A 19,809-nucleotide genomic window follows, 5' to 3' on the forward strand; every position below is an offset into this window, starting at 1 on the left:
AACACTGTCACCAAGTGTCCCCTCACCAAAACTCACCGGGAATTTTTAGGGGCCACCAAACCAGAGGTGGAGATTTTTAGGCACATTCTTGCCAGAAAAGAGAGCCTAGGGCTTAAACCACTCAACTTGTTGGCACGAATGCCAGGGCAACCCAAGCAAGTGGATATACAAGCCTACGTAACGCTTGGAAGTAGGAAGCTTTGGGGGACTACACCTGGACTGGTACTGGCCTCCCTCCCCAAAGGGACAAGGAGAGCAGAAACCTGGATGGAGTCAAGAGAGAGAAAAAAGAAAGGCAAGGCTGGGTATGGAGCAACGTGTGGATCCAGGAACATGTGTCTCAGAACTGCCGGGGCTCTGCAGACCAGCTGCATCCCCATTCTCCTTGACCCTCATGGGTATAATGAACTCAGGGTGGGCGCATCCCGGCTGCCAAGTCACTTCCACCTGTCCATGGAGTTGACAGTTACTTGCTCACAGTGAACCAACCTCTCTGGACCTAACAGCTACTGCAGGAGGCGGTAGTGGAGAACAAGGTGACGACAACGACCAGATGCGAAAGAGGAAGAGACGTCCAGTGGACCGACTGGGTGGACTGATGGTGTGGGGTTAAGTCTGCAGAGCTAAAGGGGCCAGATGTAGAAAAGGGAAGGGGAACCATGAGGATATGGTCAAGCCCCATCGTATGGATGGTTCATCCATATGTTGTATGCAAATTCCATTCAATTTGCTCTGAGTGAACAAGAGAGAACAAAATTATCCTTTAAACCATGTCAGTGACTTTATTTACCATCTCATTTGATGAGCTCATAGCCCAGGGTCAGAGGGAAATGGGAGCTGTGAGTCTGCCATCTCTCAGGAAGTCTCAGGCCTCAGAGGCCCCTCAGAGCCAAACTACCTCACCTTTTGCACTTTTCAAGCAACGTTATTCCTAAGCGCGAGTCACCCTCTTCATCAGGTTCTCCAACAAACAGCAATCTCTCCCAATGAGAGAGGAAAAATGGGCTACTTTGGCTTGCTGAGGCACAATAGGTAGTTCTCCAAAATGGTACCTGCCTGGGGGATTTTTCAAGAAAATTAAGCATCAGTGGTGATTTGTTTGTCTTCACATAACGTATGACCCAGATGTGCTGAGAAATAAGAAAAGGACGAACGAATCAAGGGCAGCTGATCCAAGGAGGCAAGGGGCAACTTCCACAGCCTACGTGGAAAACTAGAGGGAGGGACCATCCAGCTGGTGGGAGCTGAAGACAGGCGCCAGTCCTCCTTGGGCTCGGGATGCCACCCCCTCTTCCTACATCTTCACGCTCTCCTTCTCTTTTGGCCCCTCCCAGCCATATTAAAGAGCCACAAGGAAATGCTCTCCTCCATTCCATTCTCCTGTCCTCCTATCCACCCCTCCCTTCTTTCCCTTTGCCATCAATTTCTTGACTTGCCCCCCATTTCTCCCCTCCCATCTACACTGCGATCTGGTTTCTGCCCCACTACTCTCGTGAAACTGATCTCCTTGAAGCCCCCAATGATTTCTCCGTTGACAAGTCCAGGGGACTACTTCTCAATCCTTATCTTTGTGACCGCCAAGCCGAGTTAGATCTTAAACAACGTCTCTGTCTTGAAACTCTCTTCCCTTGGCTTCCGCGCCACCTTTCCTTTTCTTTTCATGAGACTGATCACAACCAGTGCTGCAGATTCCATCGAATTAAGGAATGCTGTTGCCTACATGTGTGAATGAGCTGTGAGTAAAGTACTGAAGTAGAGGACACCTAAAGTGAAACGTCTTCGTGAAGGTCCACGTGGCTGAGCAGCAAGTTAACCTTTCATACATGTGCTAAAGAAGAAGAGTTGGGTTTTACTTTATTTACTTTTCCCTGGACTGTGTTGAATGACTATCATCTACAAGTTCAGCTTACTTTTTGCTGAGGATTAATGCACTGGGAGAGCTGAGAGAAAACTGAACAATAGAGCTGTCTTTTTCTTGACTAGTTCACCTTAGTTTCCCAAACTCTAAGTCTTTCCCGAATTCTTTCTCCTTTTTATTGTAGTAAAATGAACATAACACAAAATTCACCATTTGGATCATTTTACAATTCACTGTACCATTCAGTGGAATTTACTACTGTCACAATGTTGTGCAACTATCACCACTGCCGAGCTGCAAAACATCTTCATCAACCAAGAGGAAACCTACACCCATTTTAAGGAGTCATTCCCTAGTTCCCTCTCTTCCAAACCCCTGGCAACCACGAATGTAGAATCTTTTCTGTGTGTATGGATTTGCCACTGCTGGACATTTCATATAAATGGAACCATACAATATGTAGCCTTCTTTCACTTAGTTGCATCCATCATGTAGCATGTATGAGAAATCCACTCACTGTTATGCCTGAATCCTTCATACCGTTTGAATACAAAATTAAAAATACGTTGAGAGTGAAGCTCTGTTTTAATGGCACATCTATTAGGCCAATTCATTGAAAGAAGCTGAAGATGGAGATATTGTTGTGAAATGATAATCGTTGAGAAGCCTCAGCCAATTCGATAATGAAAAGTTTGGGAAATGTTGCAAAAAATTATCTGCTTTATATTAAAAGCCTATTAAACAAGGATGCAGGAGATTGTCTTTTTCTTGCAGGTAACTTAAATGAGGCAGAAAGAAATAACTGCCCTTTAAAACACATTTTGAAAGGATTCTCTTTATTCTTAATAGACGAATGGGAGTACAGGAAGTTCACATCCAATATGGACTCCCTGTCCAAACACTGTTTATCGTTCTAGCCACCACTATCGAATTATATTTCTTGAGGGTAAGGCAGCTCAATTCCTGCATATTACTTTCTAAAATTCGTCCATCAAATCCATTACTACAGTATAACCAAGAGTTGTTCATGTTGAAGTGCACTTCAACTATCAGGTATAAAGAACCCCCAGTAAGAAAAAGAATCCTATATCTCTTGCCAGAATGTGGTCAGCTCTGGGGTGCTCTGCTAGCTGAAAGACACATTCATTATTAAGAGGATAGAGGCTGTTTAAGAGGGATGAGAGCCAAAAAGTTTTAACTACATATATGTGTTAAGAACAGTGCTAGGTTATCTCATATTCTATATCAGTCAAGGCTCACCATTTTACATACGTGAAAAGCAAAGTTAAAAGTGTATTAGTAGGGCTTCCCTGTTGGCGCACTGGTTAAGGATCCACCTGCCAGTGCACGGGACACACGTTTGAGCCCGGGTCCGGGAAGATCCCACATGGCGCGGAGCAACTAAGACCATGTGCCACAACTACTGAGCCTGTGTGCTAGAGCCCGTGAACCACAACTACTGAAGCCCACGCACCTAGACCCCGTGCTCAGCAACAACGAGAAGCCACCACAATGAGAAGCCCGCGTACTGCAACAAAGAGTAGCCCCTGCCCACCGCAACTAGGGAAAGCCTGTGCACAGCAACGAAGAGCCTAGGCAGCCAAAGATAAATAATTAAATACGTCTATTTAAAAAAAAAGTGTTTTAGTAACTTACTAAAAGACACGCAATCAGTAAACGTGAGCAGGAATTCAATCCCAAATCTGTCACACTGAAGTTTAAGCTAATACTTGAGATTAATAAAAACAGCACTAAATTAAAAGTTCAGAGATATTTTTTATTTCATACTTTCACTAATGCTCTTTGGAGATAAATCATTTCATTTATATGGGCCTTAGTTTTCACAACTATAATAGTTGGAAGCTTGACTAGATGATCTGTATGTCGTCTTCCAATTCTAAAATGTTCCACTAATTTGGATTGCTACAATAATTGCCCTTGCAATACATGCGTGCTGCCACCAAGTAGCAGTAGAGACTACTAGTTCCTTTTTTATCCCTAGTGGGGGTGCATTTTCACAGCAGACTTATCCGTCAATAGTACAACCTGTTAGTATAACTATAAGATAACAAAATAATCTGGTATTCTTTCCTGTAAAAGAGAAGCTTTACATTGTGTCTGGGAATCGTACCAGAATCACCTGTAGGTTTTTAAATAAGGAGGAAATCCTGAACCCATTGAATGAGAATCTTCAGAGACAGGACTTGGGCATCTGGAATTTTGGGCTCCCATCATTTGTATATTTTATTTCATTTTATTTTGGCCTATGTACAATATTTGTCACATCCTTTTGAATCTTTAAAAGTTTCTTTTTGTTTTAAATCTTAGAATATTCCATAATCTTCACCTACTTTTCATAAGGTGTTATCTGTTATGTTTATTCAATCTTGTGCTTCTCCTGGTTAAGACTTCTTTCTTTCCTTTTTTTTTTTCGGGGCCCTGCCTCATGTCTTGCAGGATCTTAGTTCCCTGACCTGGGATTGGACCCCAGGGCCCCAGCAGTGAACGCGCCATGTTCTAAACACTGGACCACCAGGGAAGTCCCAAGATTTCTGTTTTAAATGACTTTTCTCCCACTCTAATTCATTCCTGGGATCAGTTTCACGTTTGGACATTAAAGCAACCTTGCATTGCCAGAAGAATAAAGCTACTTTGATTCTGATATATGATTGTTTTACATACCATGGATATAGTTTGTGCTTCTCTTTACACATTTTGCATGCATGTTCAAAGGAGAAACTGGCCTGTGATTCTATTCTTGTAATATTCTTTATAGATTTTTTTTAAGATTCTATACTTTATTTTTTATTTATTTATTTTTGGCTGCATTGGGTCTTCATTGCTGCATGCGAGCTTTCTCTAGTTTCGGCGAGCGGGGGTCTATTCTTTGTTGCGGTGACTAGGCTTCTCATTGCAGCCTTCTGACCCATGGGCTTCTGACCCCATTCGTCGGTGCTACTTCAGTTCCTTACCCCTTCCCTTCTGACCCTGGGCGGTGAAATCCTCTTTCTGCGGCTGGCCTGCGGCAGAAAGTCAATGAGGCAAGAGTAGGCTTGGAGTATCCAAGGAGCAGAAAGGATGTCAGCGTGTGGAAAACAGAGCGAGCAAATTGGAGAGGAGAAGGAAACAGTCAGAGAGGAAACAGACACCCAGATTTCTAGGTCTGTGGAGGCACTCTGAGGACTTTGCATTTTCTGTGAAGAAGCCATTGAAGAAATTTGAGTGACATGATCTGACTTATGTTTTAACAAGATCTCTCTGGATGCCACGCTGATTAGAGACTGTAGGAGAGCAAGGACAAGGCCCAGAAGACCAACAGTTGATTCAAAGAACTGATTACTCAAACATGGTCCCCCTCCTCAGTGAAGACGCAGAGCAGGAATTGGCAAATAATGGCCACGAATCAAATCAGGCTCTCAGCCTGGATCTGTGGGACTGTGAGCTAATAATGGTTCTCACGTTTAGAAAGCTTGTTGAAGAGGAAAGAGGAGGAGAAGCTACAGAAACTCTATATGGCCCACAAAGCCTAAGATCTTTAAAATCCAGAAAATGCTTTCCAACACCTGACGTAAAGCATGTGGCTGGTAGGAGGTCCTCAACCAAATTTGGAAGAGGAATACATGAGTCAGTTAGTTCCTGAAAACACTGTAAAGTGATAGGTGTCAAGAAACATTTACCCCTTCATCCTTAACCTTCACAAATGATGCCTGTTCCATTGAGCTGTTGAAAAATACATTCTGGCTTTCAAAAACATAACCCAGAGGGCATTTTCTCACATAGGCAAGGTCATAAACAACTGTCAAGTGAAGCTGAAATAGCAACAAATCAAATAATAACAAAAAACAGTTTTACAGATTTTTAAATCTTACAAAGCATTTTCATGTTCATTATCTAATTTAATCCTCAAATCAACGTCATGAGATAGTTATAATTTCCCCATTAGAAATGACCACATATGAAATCCTTAGTGATTGCTCAAGAAAAGCTGAAATCTTGAGTGTTACATCTATTAAGGCCATGGTTGGGTGTTTTCCCATGGGAACATTGGATGCTAAAATCCACAGGGATTTTCAGCTCAAGATGGCAGACTAGGAAATATATTTACTTTCTGTTCCTCCTGAAACCATATCTAAATAAAACTGTAGAAATACCAAAATTAATCAACCAATAAAAGCCAAGATATTTTGGAAGTCATCAACCACAGAAAGATTTCAACACATTTCGAGAAGGCAAACAATGAAACGGAGGAGCCATGAATAAAATAATGAAGAAAAAAAGGCTGAGCCTAAGTAAGGTCTGCACAAAGTCACTCAGCTTTTGCTGAGCTCTGGTTATAGTCAAGGGCAGAGGAAAGAAGAGGGGCTGAAAACAAGGAGACAAACGTCATTTTAGGAAAAACACTTCATTTAATGAGCTCCAGGGAACACTCAGCCTGCTGCCATACTAACTCATGAATTACAATGGATTGTTGGTAAGCAAGACAAGAAAACAGGGAAGAAACAAAAATCAAGACACTGTTTCTAACTGAACTCTTCTCAAATGAGATCGAGGAATTATGGTTCAATGCCACAGCTGTAAATCATTTCTGCTCTTGGAGAGGTTACAAAGGGCTTATAATATTTCCCTTGTTTTCAGACAGAATTTAGGTCTGAGCAAAAGCTTTTGTGTCCTTCAACCCCAAAATTTATTGGGGATGGAAGCCCAGATTTGCTGGGACATACCATAAAAAGAATCTCATGAGCAGAGGGTCAAACTGATTTTGGAATATATGAATTAAGCCCAGTGTGAGTTTCAATAGATTTTTATATATATATATATATACACACACACACACACACATACATTTTTACTGATCTATATGATTTTGGGTTCTGAAACTTCTATATGTCTAATGCGTGATACATAACAGACAATGTCAGCCCAGGAGGGAGAAAACACTCCAATGAAGCAAGCCAAAGAAACAAGTTTTAAGCAAGGTCAAGTGATGTATAGACCACGATTGTTCAATTCCTACCTGTCATGCTGAAGCTTCCAGCTCCTGAATAACAACACATGCTTCCCTTGTCCTAGACAGCCAAGAGTACGTCTCCTCCCTTGGGCATAAGAATCCCTAGAGTTACATATGTGTAGTAAAGAGTGGACCCAGCTGTCATACTCACAATGACCAAATTGTGTTGATCGTACTTTATACCAATACATCGCTCCACGCTGAAGTTGCAATAAATGATATAGTTGCTTTCTAGACATGAATGAGACACCTTACTGGATATACTCCAGGAAGGCCAGAGAAGCTGGCTTCTAATCCATACGGAACAATTCACTGGTGAATTTCTTTCAGGATAGCCCATGATTTATCTAGAATATCATCTTTACATATCTGGATCCTTCAAACTAGACAAAGGGAAAATACGGGCTTCAAGCCTCAATTCGAAATATGGAATGGTGCCATGCTGACAACTGGTGGTCCCTGACCTGTATCTTCTGAGATTAGAACACAGTGTGGTGGATGACCAATTCAGACGTTGAACAAAAGAAGACCTCCTACAGGGCAGTGTAGCTGTTCGTTACAGGTATGGCACTTAGGGCTAAGTACCATAAGGACTACAAGAAAAAAAAAAACAAGTAACACATGAAGCATATACGATAAGGAGGCACCAGAGTCCAGAGCACAAGCTCTGGAATCACGCAGGCTTGGATCGAATCCCGGCTAAGCCATTACCATATATATACCCTGAAGGACAGGCCAAGGGTTAAATGTTCTTTTACCAAATTTCAAACAAGAAGTGAAGAAAGAACCTATCTGCCAGGAAGGGACATCGTGGGCTGCAGCATCCAGTCGGATCAGGGCTCTGCATCTCCTGCTCAGAAACCTTGGCCACCTGGCTCATGGTGATGCTGGCAGCTGAGCAGCCCTGGAGAAGGCGATCCTGTCTCCAGGTCTCGCAGAGGAGCTGGGGAGGTCTCCGGACGAGGTGGCCCACACCCTGGTAAGCTCTGGCTGCCTCCTGCCCTCAGGTCTGAGCAGGCTCTGGCCTCTGGGCCCCGTGGTGGGGAAGGCCTGGCCGATACATACGCAGGGCTGAGGGGCCTGCAGAGCCAGTCCCCAGGAAGGGTGAGCTCTGGAGGAGGCTTCCACAGTCCCCAACAGTCTGCGCATGGTGGCCCAGCTGGTGCCAAACACCTGCCACCCACAGCCAGACGTCCCAGCCACTAGAAAGTCCAGAAGGGGCCCCGCCCTTTGCCTTTGGGCCGGGGTTAAGCCACCAGCTGGGCTTGCATGTGACCCCTGCCTCACCCACTGCCCCGCCCGCTCTTTCTCTGTGACACGGACAATGGATATGTCATAAAGCCAGGCAGAGCCAGTGCTATAAATTCAGAGGAGTTAGAATCTAGGAAGAGGCTCTCCCACTTTCATTCCCTGCTCTCAGATCAGGCAGGCAGTACCTCTAATATGGAAGCTATGGACACCACACCTCCTTCACATGCTGTCCTCTTCCATTCTGCTCCTGTTTTCACCAGCACCCCATTTACGGCTTTGGCGGGCGTCGGTGCTTCAGCAAGAAGCATGTCAGACCCTGAACCTATGGACACCACACCTCCTTCACATGCTGTCATCTTCCATTCTGCTCCTGTTTTCCCCAGCACCCCATTTACGGCTTTGGCGGGCGTCGGTGCTTCAGCAGGAAGCACGTCAGACCCTGAACGTATGGACACCACACCTCCCTCACACGCTGTCATCTTCCATTCTGCTCCTGTTTTCCCCAGCACCCCATTTACGGCTTTGGTGGGCATCGGTGCTTCAGCAGGTAGCATGTCAGACCCCGAACCTATGGACACCACACCTCCTTCACACGCTGTCATCTTCCATTCTGCTCCTGTTTTCCCCAACTCCAGCCTGAGAATGTGCCGAGGCCTGTAGCCTAGTTACGCCACCTCAGAACAATGATGAGCACACCTTTTTCCAATCACCTTTCCTCACGCTCCCCATGCCTCATACTGCCCTGCTTCTTTATTCTTTATCCCACAGATACCCAAAGCCCCTTACCTTTGGGGAGGCAGATTTGAGACCTATTGTCACGTCACGTCCTCGCTTGGCTGCCCTGTGAATAAACCTCCTCTTTGCTGCAAACCTCAGCATTTCAGTGTTTTGGCTTGCTGCGCCTCAGACAGAATGGTTGGGAGCAGTGGTACAGGTCCCTTGCCTGTGAGGGAAGCTGGTTCCTAGTAGTCACGTTGCGGATGTTTGCTCCTCTCGGGTGGGGGTGCGGCAGACATCCTGCTCTTCCAGAAAGGGAGAAACACAGGTGCCAAATCCTTGCCCTCAGCGTCACCGTCACCTAGGAGCTTGTTAGAAGCACAGAATCCAGGCCCCACCCAGAACTACTGAATACCAGCCTGCATTTAACAAGATCCACAAGAGAGGCATACCCATATTAAAGTTGGAGAGGCACCAAGCTGTCATCGTCTTCTCCGCAGCTAATGAAAACGAAGCAAAGATTCATCCCGAGCCGACTCTGCCTCAGTCACCTGGATATCACATGAGCTCATTTAATCCTCCCCAGAACCTGCAAATGAGACTGAGGGTCAGAGTGGTCTAGCACCCAAGGTTCCATAAAAGAGCATGACCAAGGCTCACTGGAGCCCAGACTTCCAAAAAAGAAGGCCCCTGAGCACAGCATGGCACCACCGCAGCCCAAACCATGGGCCTCGAGGGTAGGCCAGACTCCCCACGCAGAGTTCACACCATTCGACAGATGCCCACAGCAGACCACATGGCAACATGAGAAGGAAGTTCTGATTGTGGACTCTCTGAATTTTGAGATTTAAAGAAAAAAATCTGTTTTTGGGGGATGGTTAAAACAGTTCTACCAAGGAGTAAAGAGAGGGCATCTCAAGGCCCCTTCTGGACTAAGAATTTAATGCCTACTTATTGAGAAATGCTCCGTGCATTTGCTCAGCCCTACGTCAAGATGAAGTTCCCTGTGCCCTAGAAGCTTAGGTTCTAAAAAGGCCACAGAAATGGGTGAGACCTAAAAGATGCCACAACAATGCAACGGCCTTAATCAGACTGTCTTTGCTTTGCCTTGCTTACAAGTCACTGACTTTTACTGAATATGGTGTCATGTCTTTATGTTTCTTGAAGCTTTTTTTTTTTTTTTTACAAAAGATCATATAAAGATTTTCTTCCATGGTAAGACTTTTATATTGTATTTTTCTTAAACTGGACTGTGGTACATTTACCCTCCATCAGATGATTGCTTATAACTCACCTTGCTTTATTAAGAATACCGCTAGAGGCTTCTATGTCCCTACTAAAAAAAATACATTTTCAGGCCCATTCAAACCAACGAAAATCCAAGATTTCAGTGCACAAGATAATGAAAATTCTCTCTATCCGCGTCTTTTACTACTTTTAATCTGTTAACAGTCCCTAAGTGTGTCAGATGAAAGGTACTGTTGCGGGAATTGACACCGTTAACAGCATTCCATACAGGTAAGTCTTGATTGTTCCAATTTCTCAAAAAGTTGGACACATTTACCGCCTCTATGACATCTCTAGGGTGTGTGGAAGAAATAAAAAAGAGGCCTGTACAATGTATTTCTCAAAATATACACACAAATAGTTTGCACATACAAACAGGGAAACCTTATAAATAATGTATGGGGAGCAAAGTATCGTCGGTAACGGAACTACTCATTTCGAAAGACAACACTGTCACCAAGTGTCCCCTCACCAAAACTGACTGGGAATTTTTAGGGGCCACCAAACCAGAGGTGGAGATTTTTAGGCACATTCTTGCCAGAAAAGAGAGCCTAGGGCTTAAACCACTCAACTTGTTGGCACGAATGCCAGGGCAACCCAAGCAAGTGGATATACAAGCCTACGTAACGCTTGGAAGTAGGAAGCTTTGGGGGACTACACCTGGACTGGTACTGGCCTCCCTCCCCAAAGGGACAAGGAGAGCAGAAACCTGGATGGAGTCAAGAGAGAGAAAAAAGAAAGGCAAGGCTGGGTACGGAGCAACGTGTGGATCCAGGAACATGTGTCTCAGAACTGCCGGGGCTCTGCAGACCAGCTGCATCCCCATTCTCCTTGACCCTCATGGGTATAATGAACTCAGGGTGGGCGCATCCCGGCTGCCAAGTCACTTCCACCTGTCCATGGAGTTGACAGTTACTTGCTCACAGTGAACCAACCTCTCTGGACCTAACAGCTACTGCAGGAGGCGGTAGTGGAGAACAAGGTGACGACAACGACCAGATGCGAAAGAGGAAGAGACGTCCAGTGGACGGACTGGGTGGACTGATGGTGTGGGGTTAAGTCTGCAGAGCTAAAGGGGCCAGAAGTAGAAAAGGGAAGGGGAACCATGAGGATATGGTCAAGCCCCATCGTATGGATGGTTCATCCATATGTTGTATGCAAATTCCATTCAGTTTGCTCTGAGTGAACAAGAGAGAACAAAATTATCCTTTAAACCATATCAGTGACTTTATTTACCATCTCATTTGATGAGCTCATAGCCCAGGGTCAGAGGGAAATGGGAGCTGTGAGTCTGCCATCTCTCAGGAAGTCTCAAGCCTCAGAGGCCCCTCAGAGCCAAACTACCTCACCTTTTGCACTTTTCAAGCAACGTTATTCCTAAGCGCGAGTCACCCTCTTCATCAGGTTCTCCAAGAAACAGCAATCTCTCCCAATGAGAGAGCAAAAATGGGCTACTTTGGCTTGCTGAGGCACAATAGGTAGTTCTCCAAAATGGTACCTGCCTGGGGGATTTTTCAAGAAAATTAAGCATCAGTGGTGATTTGTTTGTCTTCACATAACGTAGGACCCAGATGTGCTGAGAAATAAGAAAAGGACGAACGAATCAAGGGCAGCTGATCCAAGGAGGCAAGGGGCAACTTCCACAGCCTACGTGGAAAGCTAGAGGGAGGGACCATCCAGCTGGTGGGAGCTGAAGACAGGCGCCAGTCCTCCTTGGGCTCGGGATGCCACCCCCTCTTCCTACATCTTCACGCTCTCCTTCTCTTTTGGCCCCTCCCAGCCATATTAAAGAGCCACAAGGAAATGCTCTCCTCCATTCCATTCTCCTGTCCTCCTATCCACCCCTCCCTTCTTTCCCTTTGCCATCAATTTCTTGACTTGCCCCCCATTTCTCCCCTCCCATCTACACTGCGATCTGGTTTCTGCCCCACTACTCTCGTGAAACTGATCTCCTTGAAGCCCCCAATGATTTCTCCGTTGACAAGTCCAGGGGACTACTTCTCAATCCTTATCTTTGTGACCGCCAAGCCGAGTCAGATCTTAAACAACGTCTCTGTCTTGAAAATCTCTTCCCTTGGCTTCCGCGCCACCTTTCCTTTTCTTTTCATGAGACTGATCACAACCAGTGCTGCAGATTCCATCGAATTAAGGAATGCTGTTGCCTACATGTGTGAATGAGCTGTGAGTAAAGTACTGAAGTAGAGGACACCTAAAGTGAAACGTCTTCATGAAGGTCCACGTGGCTGAGCAGCAAGTTAACCTTTCATACATGTGCTAAAGAAGAAGAGTTGGGTTTTACTTTATTTACTTTTCCCTGGACTGTGTTGAATGACTATCATCTACAAGTTCAGCCTACTTTTTGCTGAGGATTAATGCACTGGGAGAGCTGAGAGAAAACTGAACAATAGAGCTGTCTTTTTCTTGACCAGTTCACCTTAGTTTCCCAAACTCTAAGTCTTTCCCGAATTCTTTCTCCTTTTTATTGTAGTAAAATGAACATAACACAAAATTCACCATTTGGATCATTTTACAATTCACTGTACCATTCAGTGGAATTTACTACTGTCACAATGTTGTGCAACTATCACCACTGCCGAGCTGCAAAACATCTTCATCAACCAAGAGGAAACCTACACCCATTTTAAGGAGTCATTCCCTAGTTCCCTCTCTTCCAAACCCCTGGCAACCACGAATGTAGAATCTTTTCTGTGTGTATGGATTTGCCACTGCTGGACATTTCATATAAATGGAACCATACAATATGTAGCCTTCTTTCACTTAGTTGCATCCATCATGTAGCATGTATCAGAAATCCACTCACTGTTATGGCTGAATCCTTCATACCATTTGAATACAAAATTAAAAATACGTTGAGAGTGAAGCTCTGTTTTAATGGCACATCTATTAGGCCAATTCATTGAAAGAAGCTGAAGATGGAGATATTGTTGTGAAATGATAATCGTTGAGAAGCCTCAGCCAATTCGATAATGAAAAGTTTGGGAAATGTTGCAAAAAATTATCTGCTTTATATTAAAAGCCTATTAAACAAGGATGCAGGAGATTGTCTTTTTCTTGCAGGTAACTTAAATGAGGCAGAAAGAAATAACTGCCCTTTAAAACACATTTTGAAAGGATTCTCTTTATTCTTTTTTTTTTTTTTTTTTGCGGTACGCGGGTCTCTCACCGCTGTGGCCTCTCCTGTCGTGGAGCACAGGCTCCGGACGAGCAGGCTCAGCGGCCATGGCTCACAGGCGCAGCCGCTCCGCGGCATGTGGGATCTTCCCGGACCGGGGCACAAACCCGCATCCCCTGCATTGGCAGGCGGACTCTCAACCACTGCGCCACCAGGGAAGCCCGGATTCTCTTTATTCTTTTTTTTTTTTTTTTATAAATATACTGTTTTCAAATTTTATTTGCTTTCTGATAACTTGTGTATTATAATTTTAACATATGTGCACTGAAATTTTTGTTTATTTACAAATGTTGTAAGCATATTTCAACATAGATACATAGATGATAGAACTGTGATTTTAAATGTCTATCCAATATTACATTATATGTTTTTTTTAATATCTCTAAATAATTTTACATTTTTTTTCTTTAATATACATATATTCTATTCATAAATTACACATATATACCACTGTAAAAATACATCTTTTATGTATAAAACATATACAGTCGTCCCTTGGTATCCACAGGGGATTGGTTCCAGGATCTCCACAGATATCAAAATCCCAGGATACTCAAGTCCCTTTTATGAAATGGCACGGTATTTGCATATAACTCACACACATCCTCCTGTACACTTTAAATCATCTTTAGATTAGTTATAGTACCTAATACAGTGTAAATGCTATGCTATGTAAATAGTTGCTGGGTACATGGCAAATTCATGTCTTGCTTTTTGGAACTTTCCGGCGTTTTCCCAAATATTTTTTTTTTATTCATTTATTTTTAATGACTTATTAGAACAAATACCTATAGATATCATTATATATATGATATATAAATTAATTATACAATATATCATGTATTAATTATTAAAACATACTCTGGTAAATATTATATATTCAATATGAAACAGGAGGAAAGGGGGCAGGGCACAACCTTTAAAAGAATTACATAGCCCGAGGACACAACATAAACTGATTAGAACAAAATAGGTCCAAGATGGCGGATGAGTCTACTTCCACTAGACCTTGAGCCTCAGTATACACTCATTGTAACACATCAGCAAGCTAAGCGACACACCCACAGGTGCCACGACAGTTCCAAGGATGACCATAAAGGTCAAAAAGTGGGCGGTGGCTCAATTCCTAGAAATCCCCACCCCTTCCCCAAAATAGCTGAAATACTCCTCCCACTCATCAGCGTATGAAATTACTCACCCCTATAAAACTAACAACCCCATACCCTGGTGCTGCCCTCGCCTTCTTTTTTTTTTTTTTTTTTTTTTTAATAGGTATACCTGGATTTAATTCTCACTTCTACCGCTTGGTAGCTGGATAGCCTTAGGCAAGTTTCATACCTCCCTGAAATTCACTTAATTCAGTCTGTAAAATGGCGTAATAACTTATTATAGCATCCTTTTAGGAATTTTAAATCAGTTCTTGAAATAAAAGTACACAATATATAGACAAGTATGGATTCCTCAATAGATGTTTGACCTTTCATTTCTCCAGTATCCCACCCGCATCAAATAAAGAAAAATACTTTTTAAAATTTACGAATATTTCATTGTTGTAAAGTTAAAGCCATAAAAATAATCAAATGGCCTACTATCATACCATTAGAAGAAAAAAAAAAAAAAAGGTGTTCATGAGAGTTCCATATTAGAATACAAGTTTTCCTTAGGCACCTGTTTATGTATGCTATTCTGCTCTTTACAATAAATAATTAAATTTAAAAGACTTAATTCCTCACTTTTAAGACCTTATTAGTTTACAAATTACATATTGACCTATGCTAAATTTTATACCGACCCATGCTAATGAATTCAGTACAGAAAACAAAAAACACTGCACTCAAGCAAACTACATATATATATATATATATATATATATATATATATAACTTATATGAGAATTGCTACTCCAGCTTTCTTTTGGTTTCCATTTGCATGAAATACCTTTTTCCATCCCCTTACTTTCAGTCTGTATGTGTCTCTAGGTCTGAAGTGGGTCTCTTGTAGACAGCAAATATATGGGTCTTGTTTTTGTATCCATTCAGCCAATCTGTGTCTTTTGGTGGGAGCATTTAGTCCATTTACATTTAAGGTAATTATCGATATGTGTGTTCCCTTTCCCATTTTCTTAATTGTTTGGGGTTTGTTATTGTAGGTCTTTTCCTTCTTTTGTGTTTCTTGCCTAGAGAAGTTCGTTTAGCAGTTGTTGTAGAGCTGGTTTTGTGGTGCTGAACTCTCTCAGCTTTTGCTTGTCTGTAAAGGTTTTAATTTCTCCATCAAATCTGAATGAGATCCTTGCTGGGTAGAGTAATCTTGGTTGCAGGTTTTTCTCCTTCAACACTTTCAATATGTCCTGCCACTCCCTTCTGGCTTGCAGAGTTTCTGCTGAAAGATCAGCTGTTAACCTTATGGGGATTCCCTTGTGTGTTATTTGTTGTTTTTCCCTTGCTGCTTTTAATATGTTTTCTTTGTATTTAATTTTTGACAGTTTGATTAATATGTGTCTTGGCGTATTTCTCCTTGGATTTATCCTGTATGGGACTCTCTGTGCTTCCTGGACTTGATTAACTATTTCCTTTCCCATATTAGGGAAGTTTTCAACTATAATCTCTTCAAATATTTTCTCAGTCCCTTTCTTTTTCTCTTCTTCTTCTGGAACCCCTATAATTCGAATGTTGGTGCGTTTAATGTTGTCCCAGAGGTCTCTGAGACTGTCCTCAGTTCTTTTCATTCTTTTTTCTTTATTCTGCTCTGCAGTAGTTATTTCCACTATTTTATCTTCCAGGTCACTTATCCGTTCTTCTGCCTCAGTTATTCTGCTATTGATCCCATCTAGAGTACTTTTAATTTCATTTATTGTGTTGTTCATCGTTGCTTGTTTCATCTTTAATTCTTCTAGGTCCTTGTTAACTGATTCTTGCATTTTGTCCATTCTATTGTCCATTCTATCTCCAAGATTTCGGATCAACCTTACTATCATTATTCTGAATTCTTTTTCCGGTAGACTGCCTACTTCCTCTTCATTTGTTAGGTCTGGTGGGTTTTTATCTTGCTCCTTCATCTGCTGTGTGTTTTTCTGTCTTTTCATTTTGCTTATCTTACTGTGTTTGTGGTCTCCTTTTTTGCAGGCTGAAGGTTCGTAGTTCCTGTTGTTTTTTGTGTCTGTCCCCAGTGGCTAAGGTTGGTTCAGTGGGTTGTGTTGGCTTCCTGGTGGAGGGTACTAGTGCCTGTGTTCTGGTGGATGAGGCTGGATCTTGTCTTTCTGGTGGGTAGGTCCACGTCTGGTGGTGTGTTTTGGGGTGTCTGTAGACTTATTATGATTTTGGGCAGCCTCTCTGCTAATAGGTCGGGTTGTGTTCCTGTCTTGCTAGTTGTTTGGCATAGGATGTCCAGCACTGTAGCTTGCTGGTCGTTGAGTGAAGTTGGGTGCTGGCGTTGAGATGGAGATCTCTCGGAGATTTTTGCTGTTTGATATTATGTGCAGCTGGGAGGCCTCTTGTGGACCAGTGTCCTGAAGTTGGCTCTCCCACCTCAGAGGCACAGCACTGACTCCTGGCTGCAGCACCAAGAGCCTTTCATCCACAGGGCTCCTTAATTTGGGATGATTCGTTGACTATTCAGGTATTCCACAGATGCAGGGTATATCAAGTTGATTGTGGAGCTTTAATCCGCTGCTTCTGAGGCTGCTGGGAGAGATTTCCCTTTCTCTTCTTTGTTCTCACAGCTCCCAGGGGCTCAGCTTTGGATTTGGCCCCGCCTGTGCGTGTAGGTCGCCGGAGGGCGTCTGTTCTTTGCTCAGACAGGACGGGGTTAAAGGAGCCGCTGATTCGGAGGCTCTGGCTCACTCAGGCCAGGGGGTAGGGAGGGTCACGGAGTGTGGGGCGGGCCTGCAGCGGCAGAGGCCGGCGTGACGTTGCAGCCTGAGGCGCGCCGTGCGATCTCCCGGGCGAGTTGTCCCTGGATCCCGGGACCCTGGCAGTGGCGGGCTGCACAGGCTCCCCGGAAGGGCGTGTGGCTAGTGACCTGTGTTCGCACACAGGCCTCCTGGTGGCGGCAGCAGCGGCCTTAGCGTCTCATGTCTGCCTCTGGGCTCCGCACTTTTAGCCGCGGCTCGCGCCCGTCCCTGGAGCTCTCTCAAGCAGCGTTCTTAATCCCCTCTCCTCGTGCACCAGGAAACAAAGAGGGACGTAAAAGTCTCTTGCCTCTTCGGCAGGTCCAGACTTTTCCCCGGACTCTCTCCCGGCTAGCCGCGGTGCACTATCGCCCTGCAGGCTGTGTTCACGCCGCCTACCTCAGTCCTCTCCCGGCGCTCCGACAAAAGCCGGAGCCTCAGCTCCCAGTCCCGCCCGCCCCGGCGGGCGAGCAGAAAAGCCTCTTGGCTGGTGAGTTCCGGTCGGCCCGATCCTCTGCGCTGGAATCTGTCCGCTTTGCCCTCCGCACCCCTGTTGCTGTGCTCTCCTCCGCGGCTCCCAAGCTCCCCCACTCCGCCTCCCGAAGTCTCCACCCGCGAAGGGGCTTCCTAGTGTGTGGACACTTTTCCTCCTTCACAGCTCTCTCCCGCTGGTGCAGGACCCGTCCCTATCCTTTTGTCTATGTTTAGTTTTTTCTTTTGCCCTAACCAGGTACGTGGGGGGTTCCTTGCCTTTTGGGAGGTCTGAGGTTTTCTGCCAGCATTCAGTAGGTGCTCCGTAGGAGTTGTTCCACGCGTAGATGTATTTCTGGTGTATCTGTGGGGAGGAAGGTGATCTCTGCGTCTTACTCTTCCGCCATCTTCCCGGAAGTCTACATTATATGTTCTCTCTTTATTCTTAATAGACGAATGGGAGTGCAGGAAGTTCACATCCAATATGGACTCCCTGTCCAAACACTGTTTATCGTTCTAGCCACCACTATCGAATTATATTTCTTGAGGGTAAGGCAGCTCAATTCCTGCATATTACTTTCTAAAATTCGTCCATCAAATCCATTACTACAGTATAAACAAGAGTTGTTCATGTTTAAGTGCACTTCAACTATCAGGTATAAAGAACCCCCAGTAAGAAAAAGAATCCTATATCTCTTGCCAGAATGTGGTCAGCTCTGGGGTGCTCTGCTAGCTGAAAGACACATTCATTATTAAGAGGATAGAGGCTGTTTAAGAGGGATGAGAGCCAAAAAGTTTTAACTACATGTATATGTTAAGAACAGTGCTAGGTTATCTCATATTCTATATCAGTCAAGGCTCACCATTTTACATACGTGAAAAGCAAAGTTAAAAGTGTATTAGTAGGGCTTCCCTGTTGGCACACTGGTTAAGGATCCACCTGCCAGTGCACGGGACACACGTTTGAGCCCGGGTCCGGGAAGATCCCACATGCTGCGGAGCAACTAAGACCATGTGCCACAACTACTGAGCCTGCGTGCTAGAGCCCGTGAACATCAACTACTGAAGCCCACGCACCTAGACCCCATGCTCAGCAACAACGAGAAGCCACCACAATGAGAAGCCCGCGTACTGCAACAAAGAGTAGCCCCCGCCCACCGCAACTAGGGAAAGCCCGTGCACAGCAACGAAGAGCCTAGGCAGCCAAAGATAAATAATTAAATACGTCTATTTAAAAAAAAAAGTGTTTTAGTAACTTACTAAAAGACACGCAATCAGTAAACGTGAGCAGGAATTCAATCCCAAATCTGTCACACTGAAGTTTAAGCTAATACTTGAGATTAATAAAAACAGCACTAAATTAAAAGTTCAGAGATATTTTTTATTTCATACTTTCACTAATGCTCTTTGGAGATAAATCATTTCATTTATATGGGCCTTAGTTTTCACAACTATAATAGTTGGAAGCTTGACTAGATGATCTGTATGTCGTCTTCCAATTCTAAAATGTTCCACTAATTTGGATTGCTACAATAATTGCCCTTGCAATACATGCGTGCTGCCACCAAGTAGCAGTAGAGACTACTAGTTCCTTTTTTATCCCTAGTGGGGGTGCATTTTCACAGCGGACTTATCCGTCAATAGTACAACCTGTTAGTATAACTATAAGATAACAAAATAATCTGGTATTCTTTCCTGTAAAAGAGAAGCTTTACATTGTGTCTGGGAATCGTACCAGAATCACCTGTAGGTTTTTCAATAAGGAGGAAATCCTGAACCCATTGAATGAGAATCTTCAGAGACAGGACTTGGGCATCTGGAATTTTGGGCTCCCATCATTTGTATATTTTATTTCATTTTATTTTGGCCTATGTACAATATTTGTCACATCCTTTTGAATCTTTAAAAGTTTCTTTTTGTTTTAAATTTTAGAATATTCCATAATCTTCACCTACTTTTCATAAGGTGTTATCTGTTATGTTTATTCGATCTTGTGCTTCTCCTGGTTAAGACTTCTTTCTTTCCTTTTTTTTTTTCGGGGCCCTGCCTCATGTCTTGCAGGATCTTAGTTCCCTGACCTGGGATTGGACCCCAGGGCCCCAGCAGTGAACGCGCCATGTTCTAAACACTGGACCACC

The sequence above is a fragment of the Orcinus orca genome, chromosome 12 (assembly GCF_937001465.1).
Source record: "Orcinus orca chromosome 12, mOrcOrc1.1, whole genome shotgun sequence".
Lineage (NCBI taxonomy): Eukaryota > Metazoa > Chordata > Mammalia > Artiodactyla > Delphinidae > Orcinus > Orcinus orca.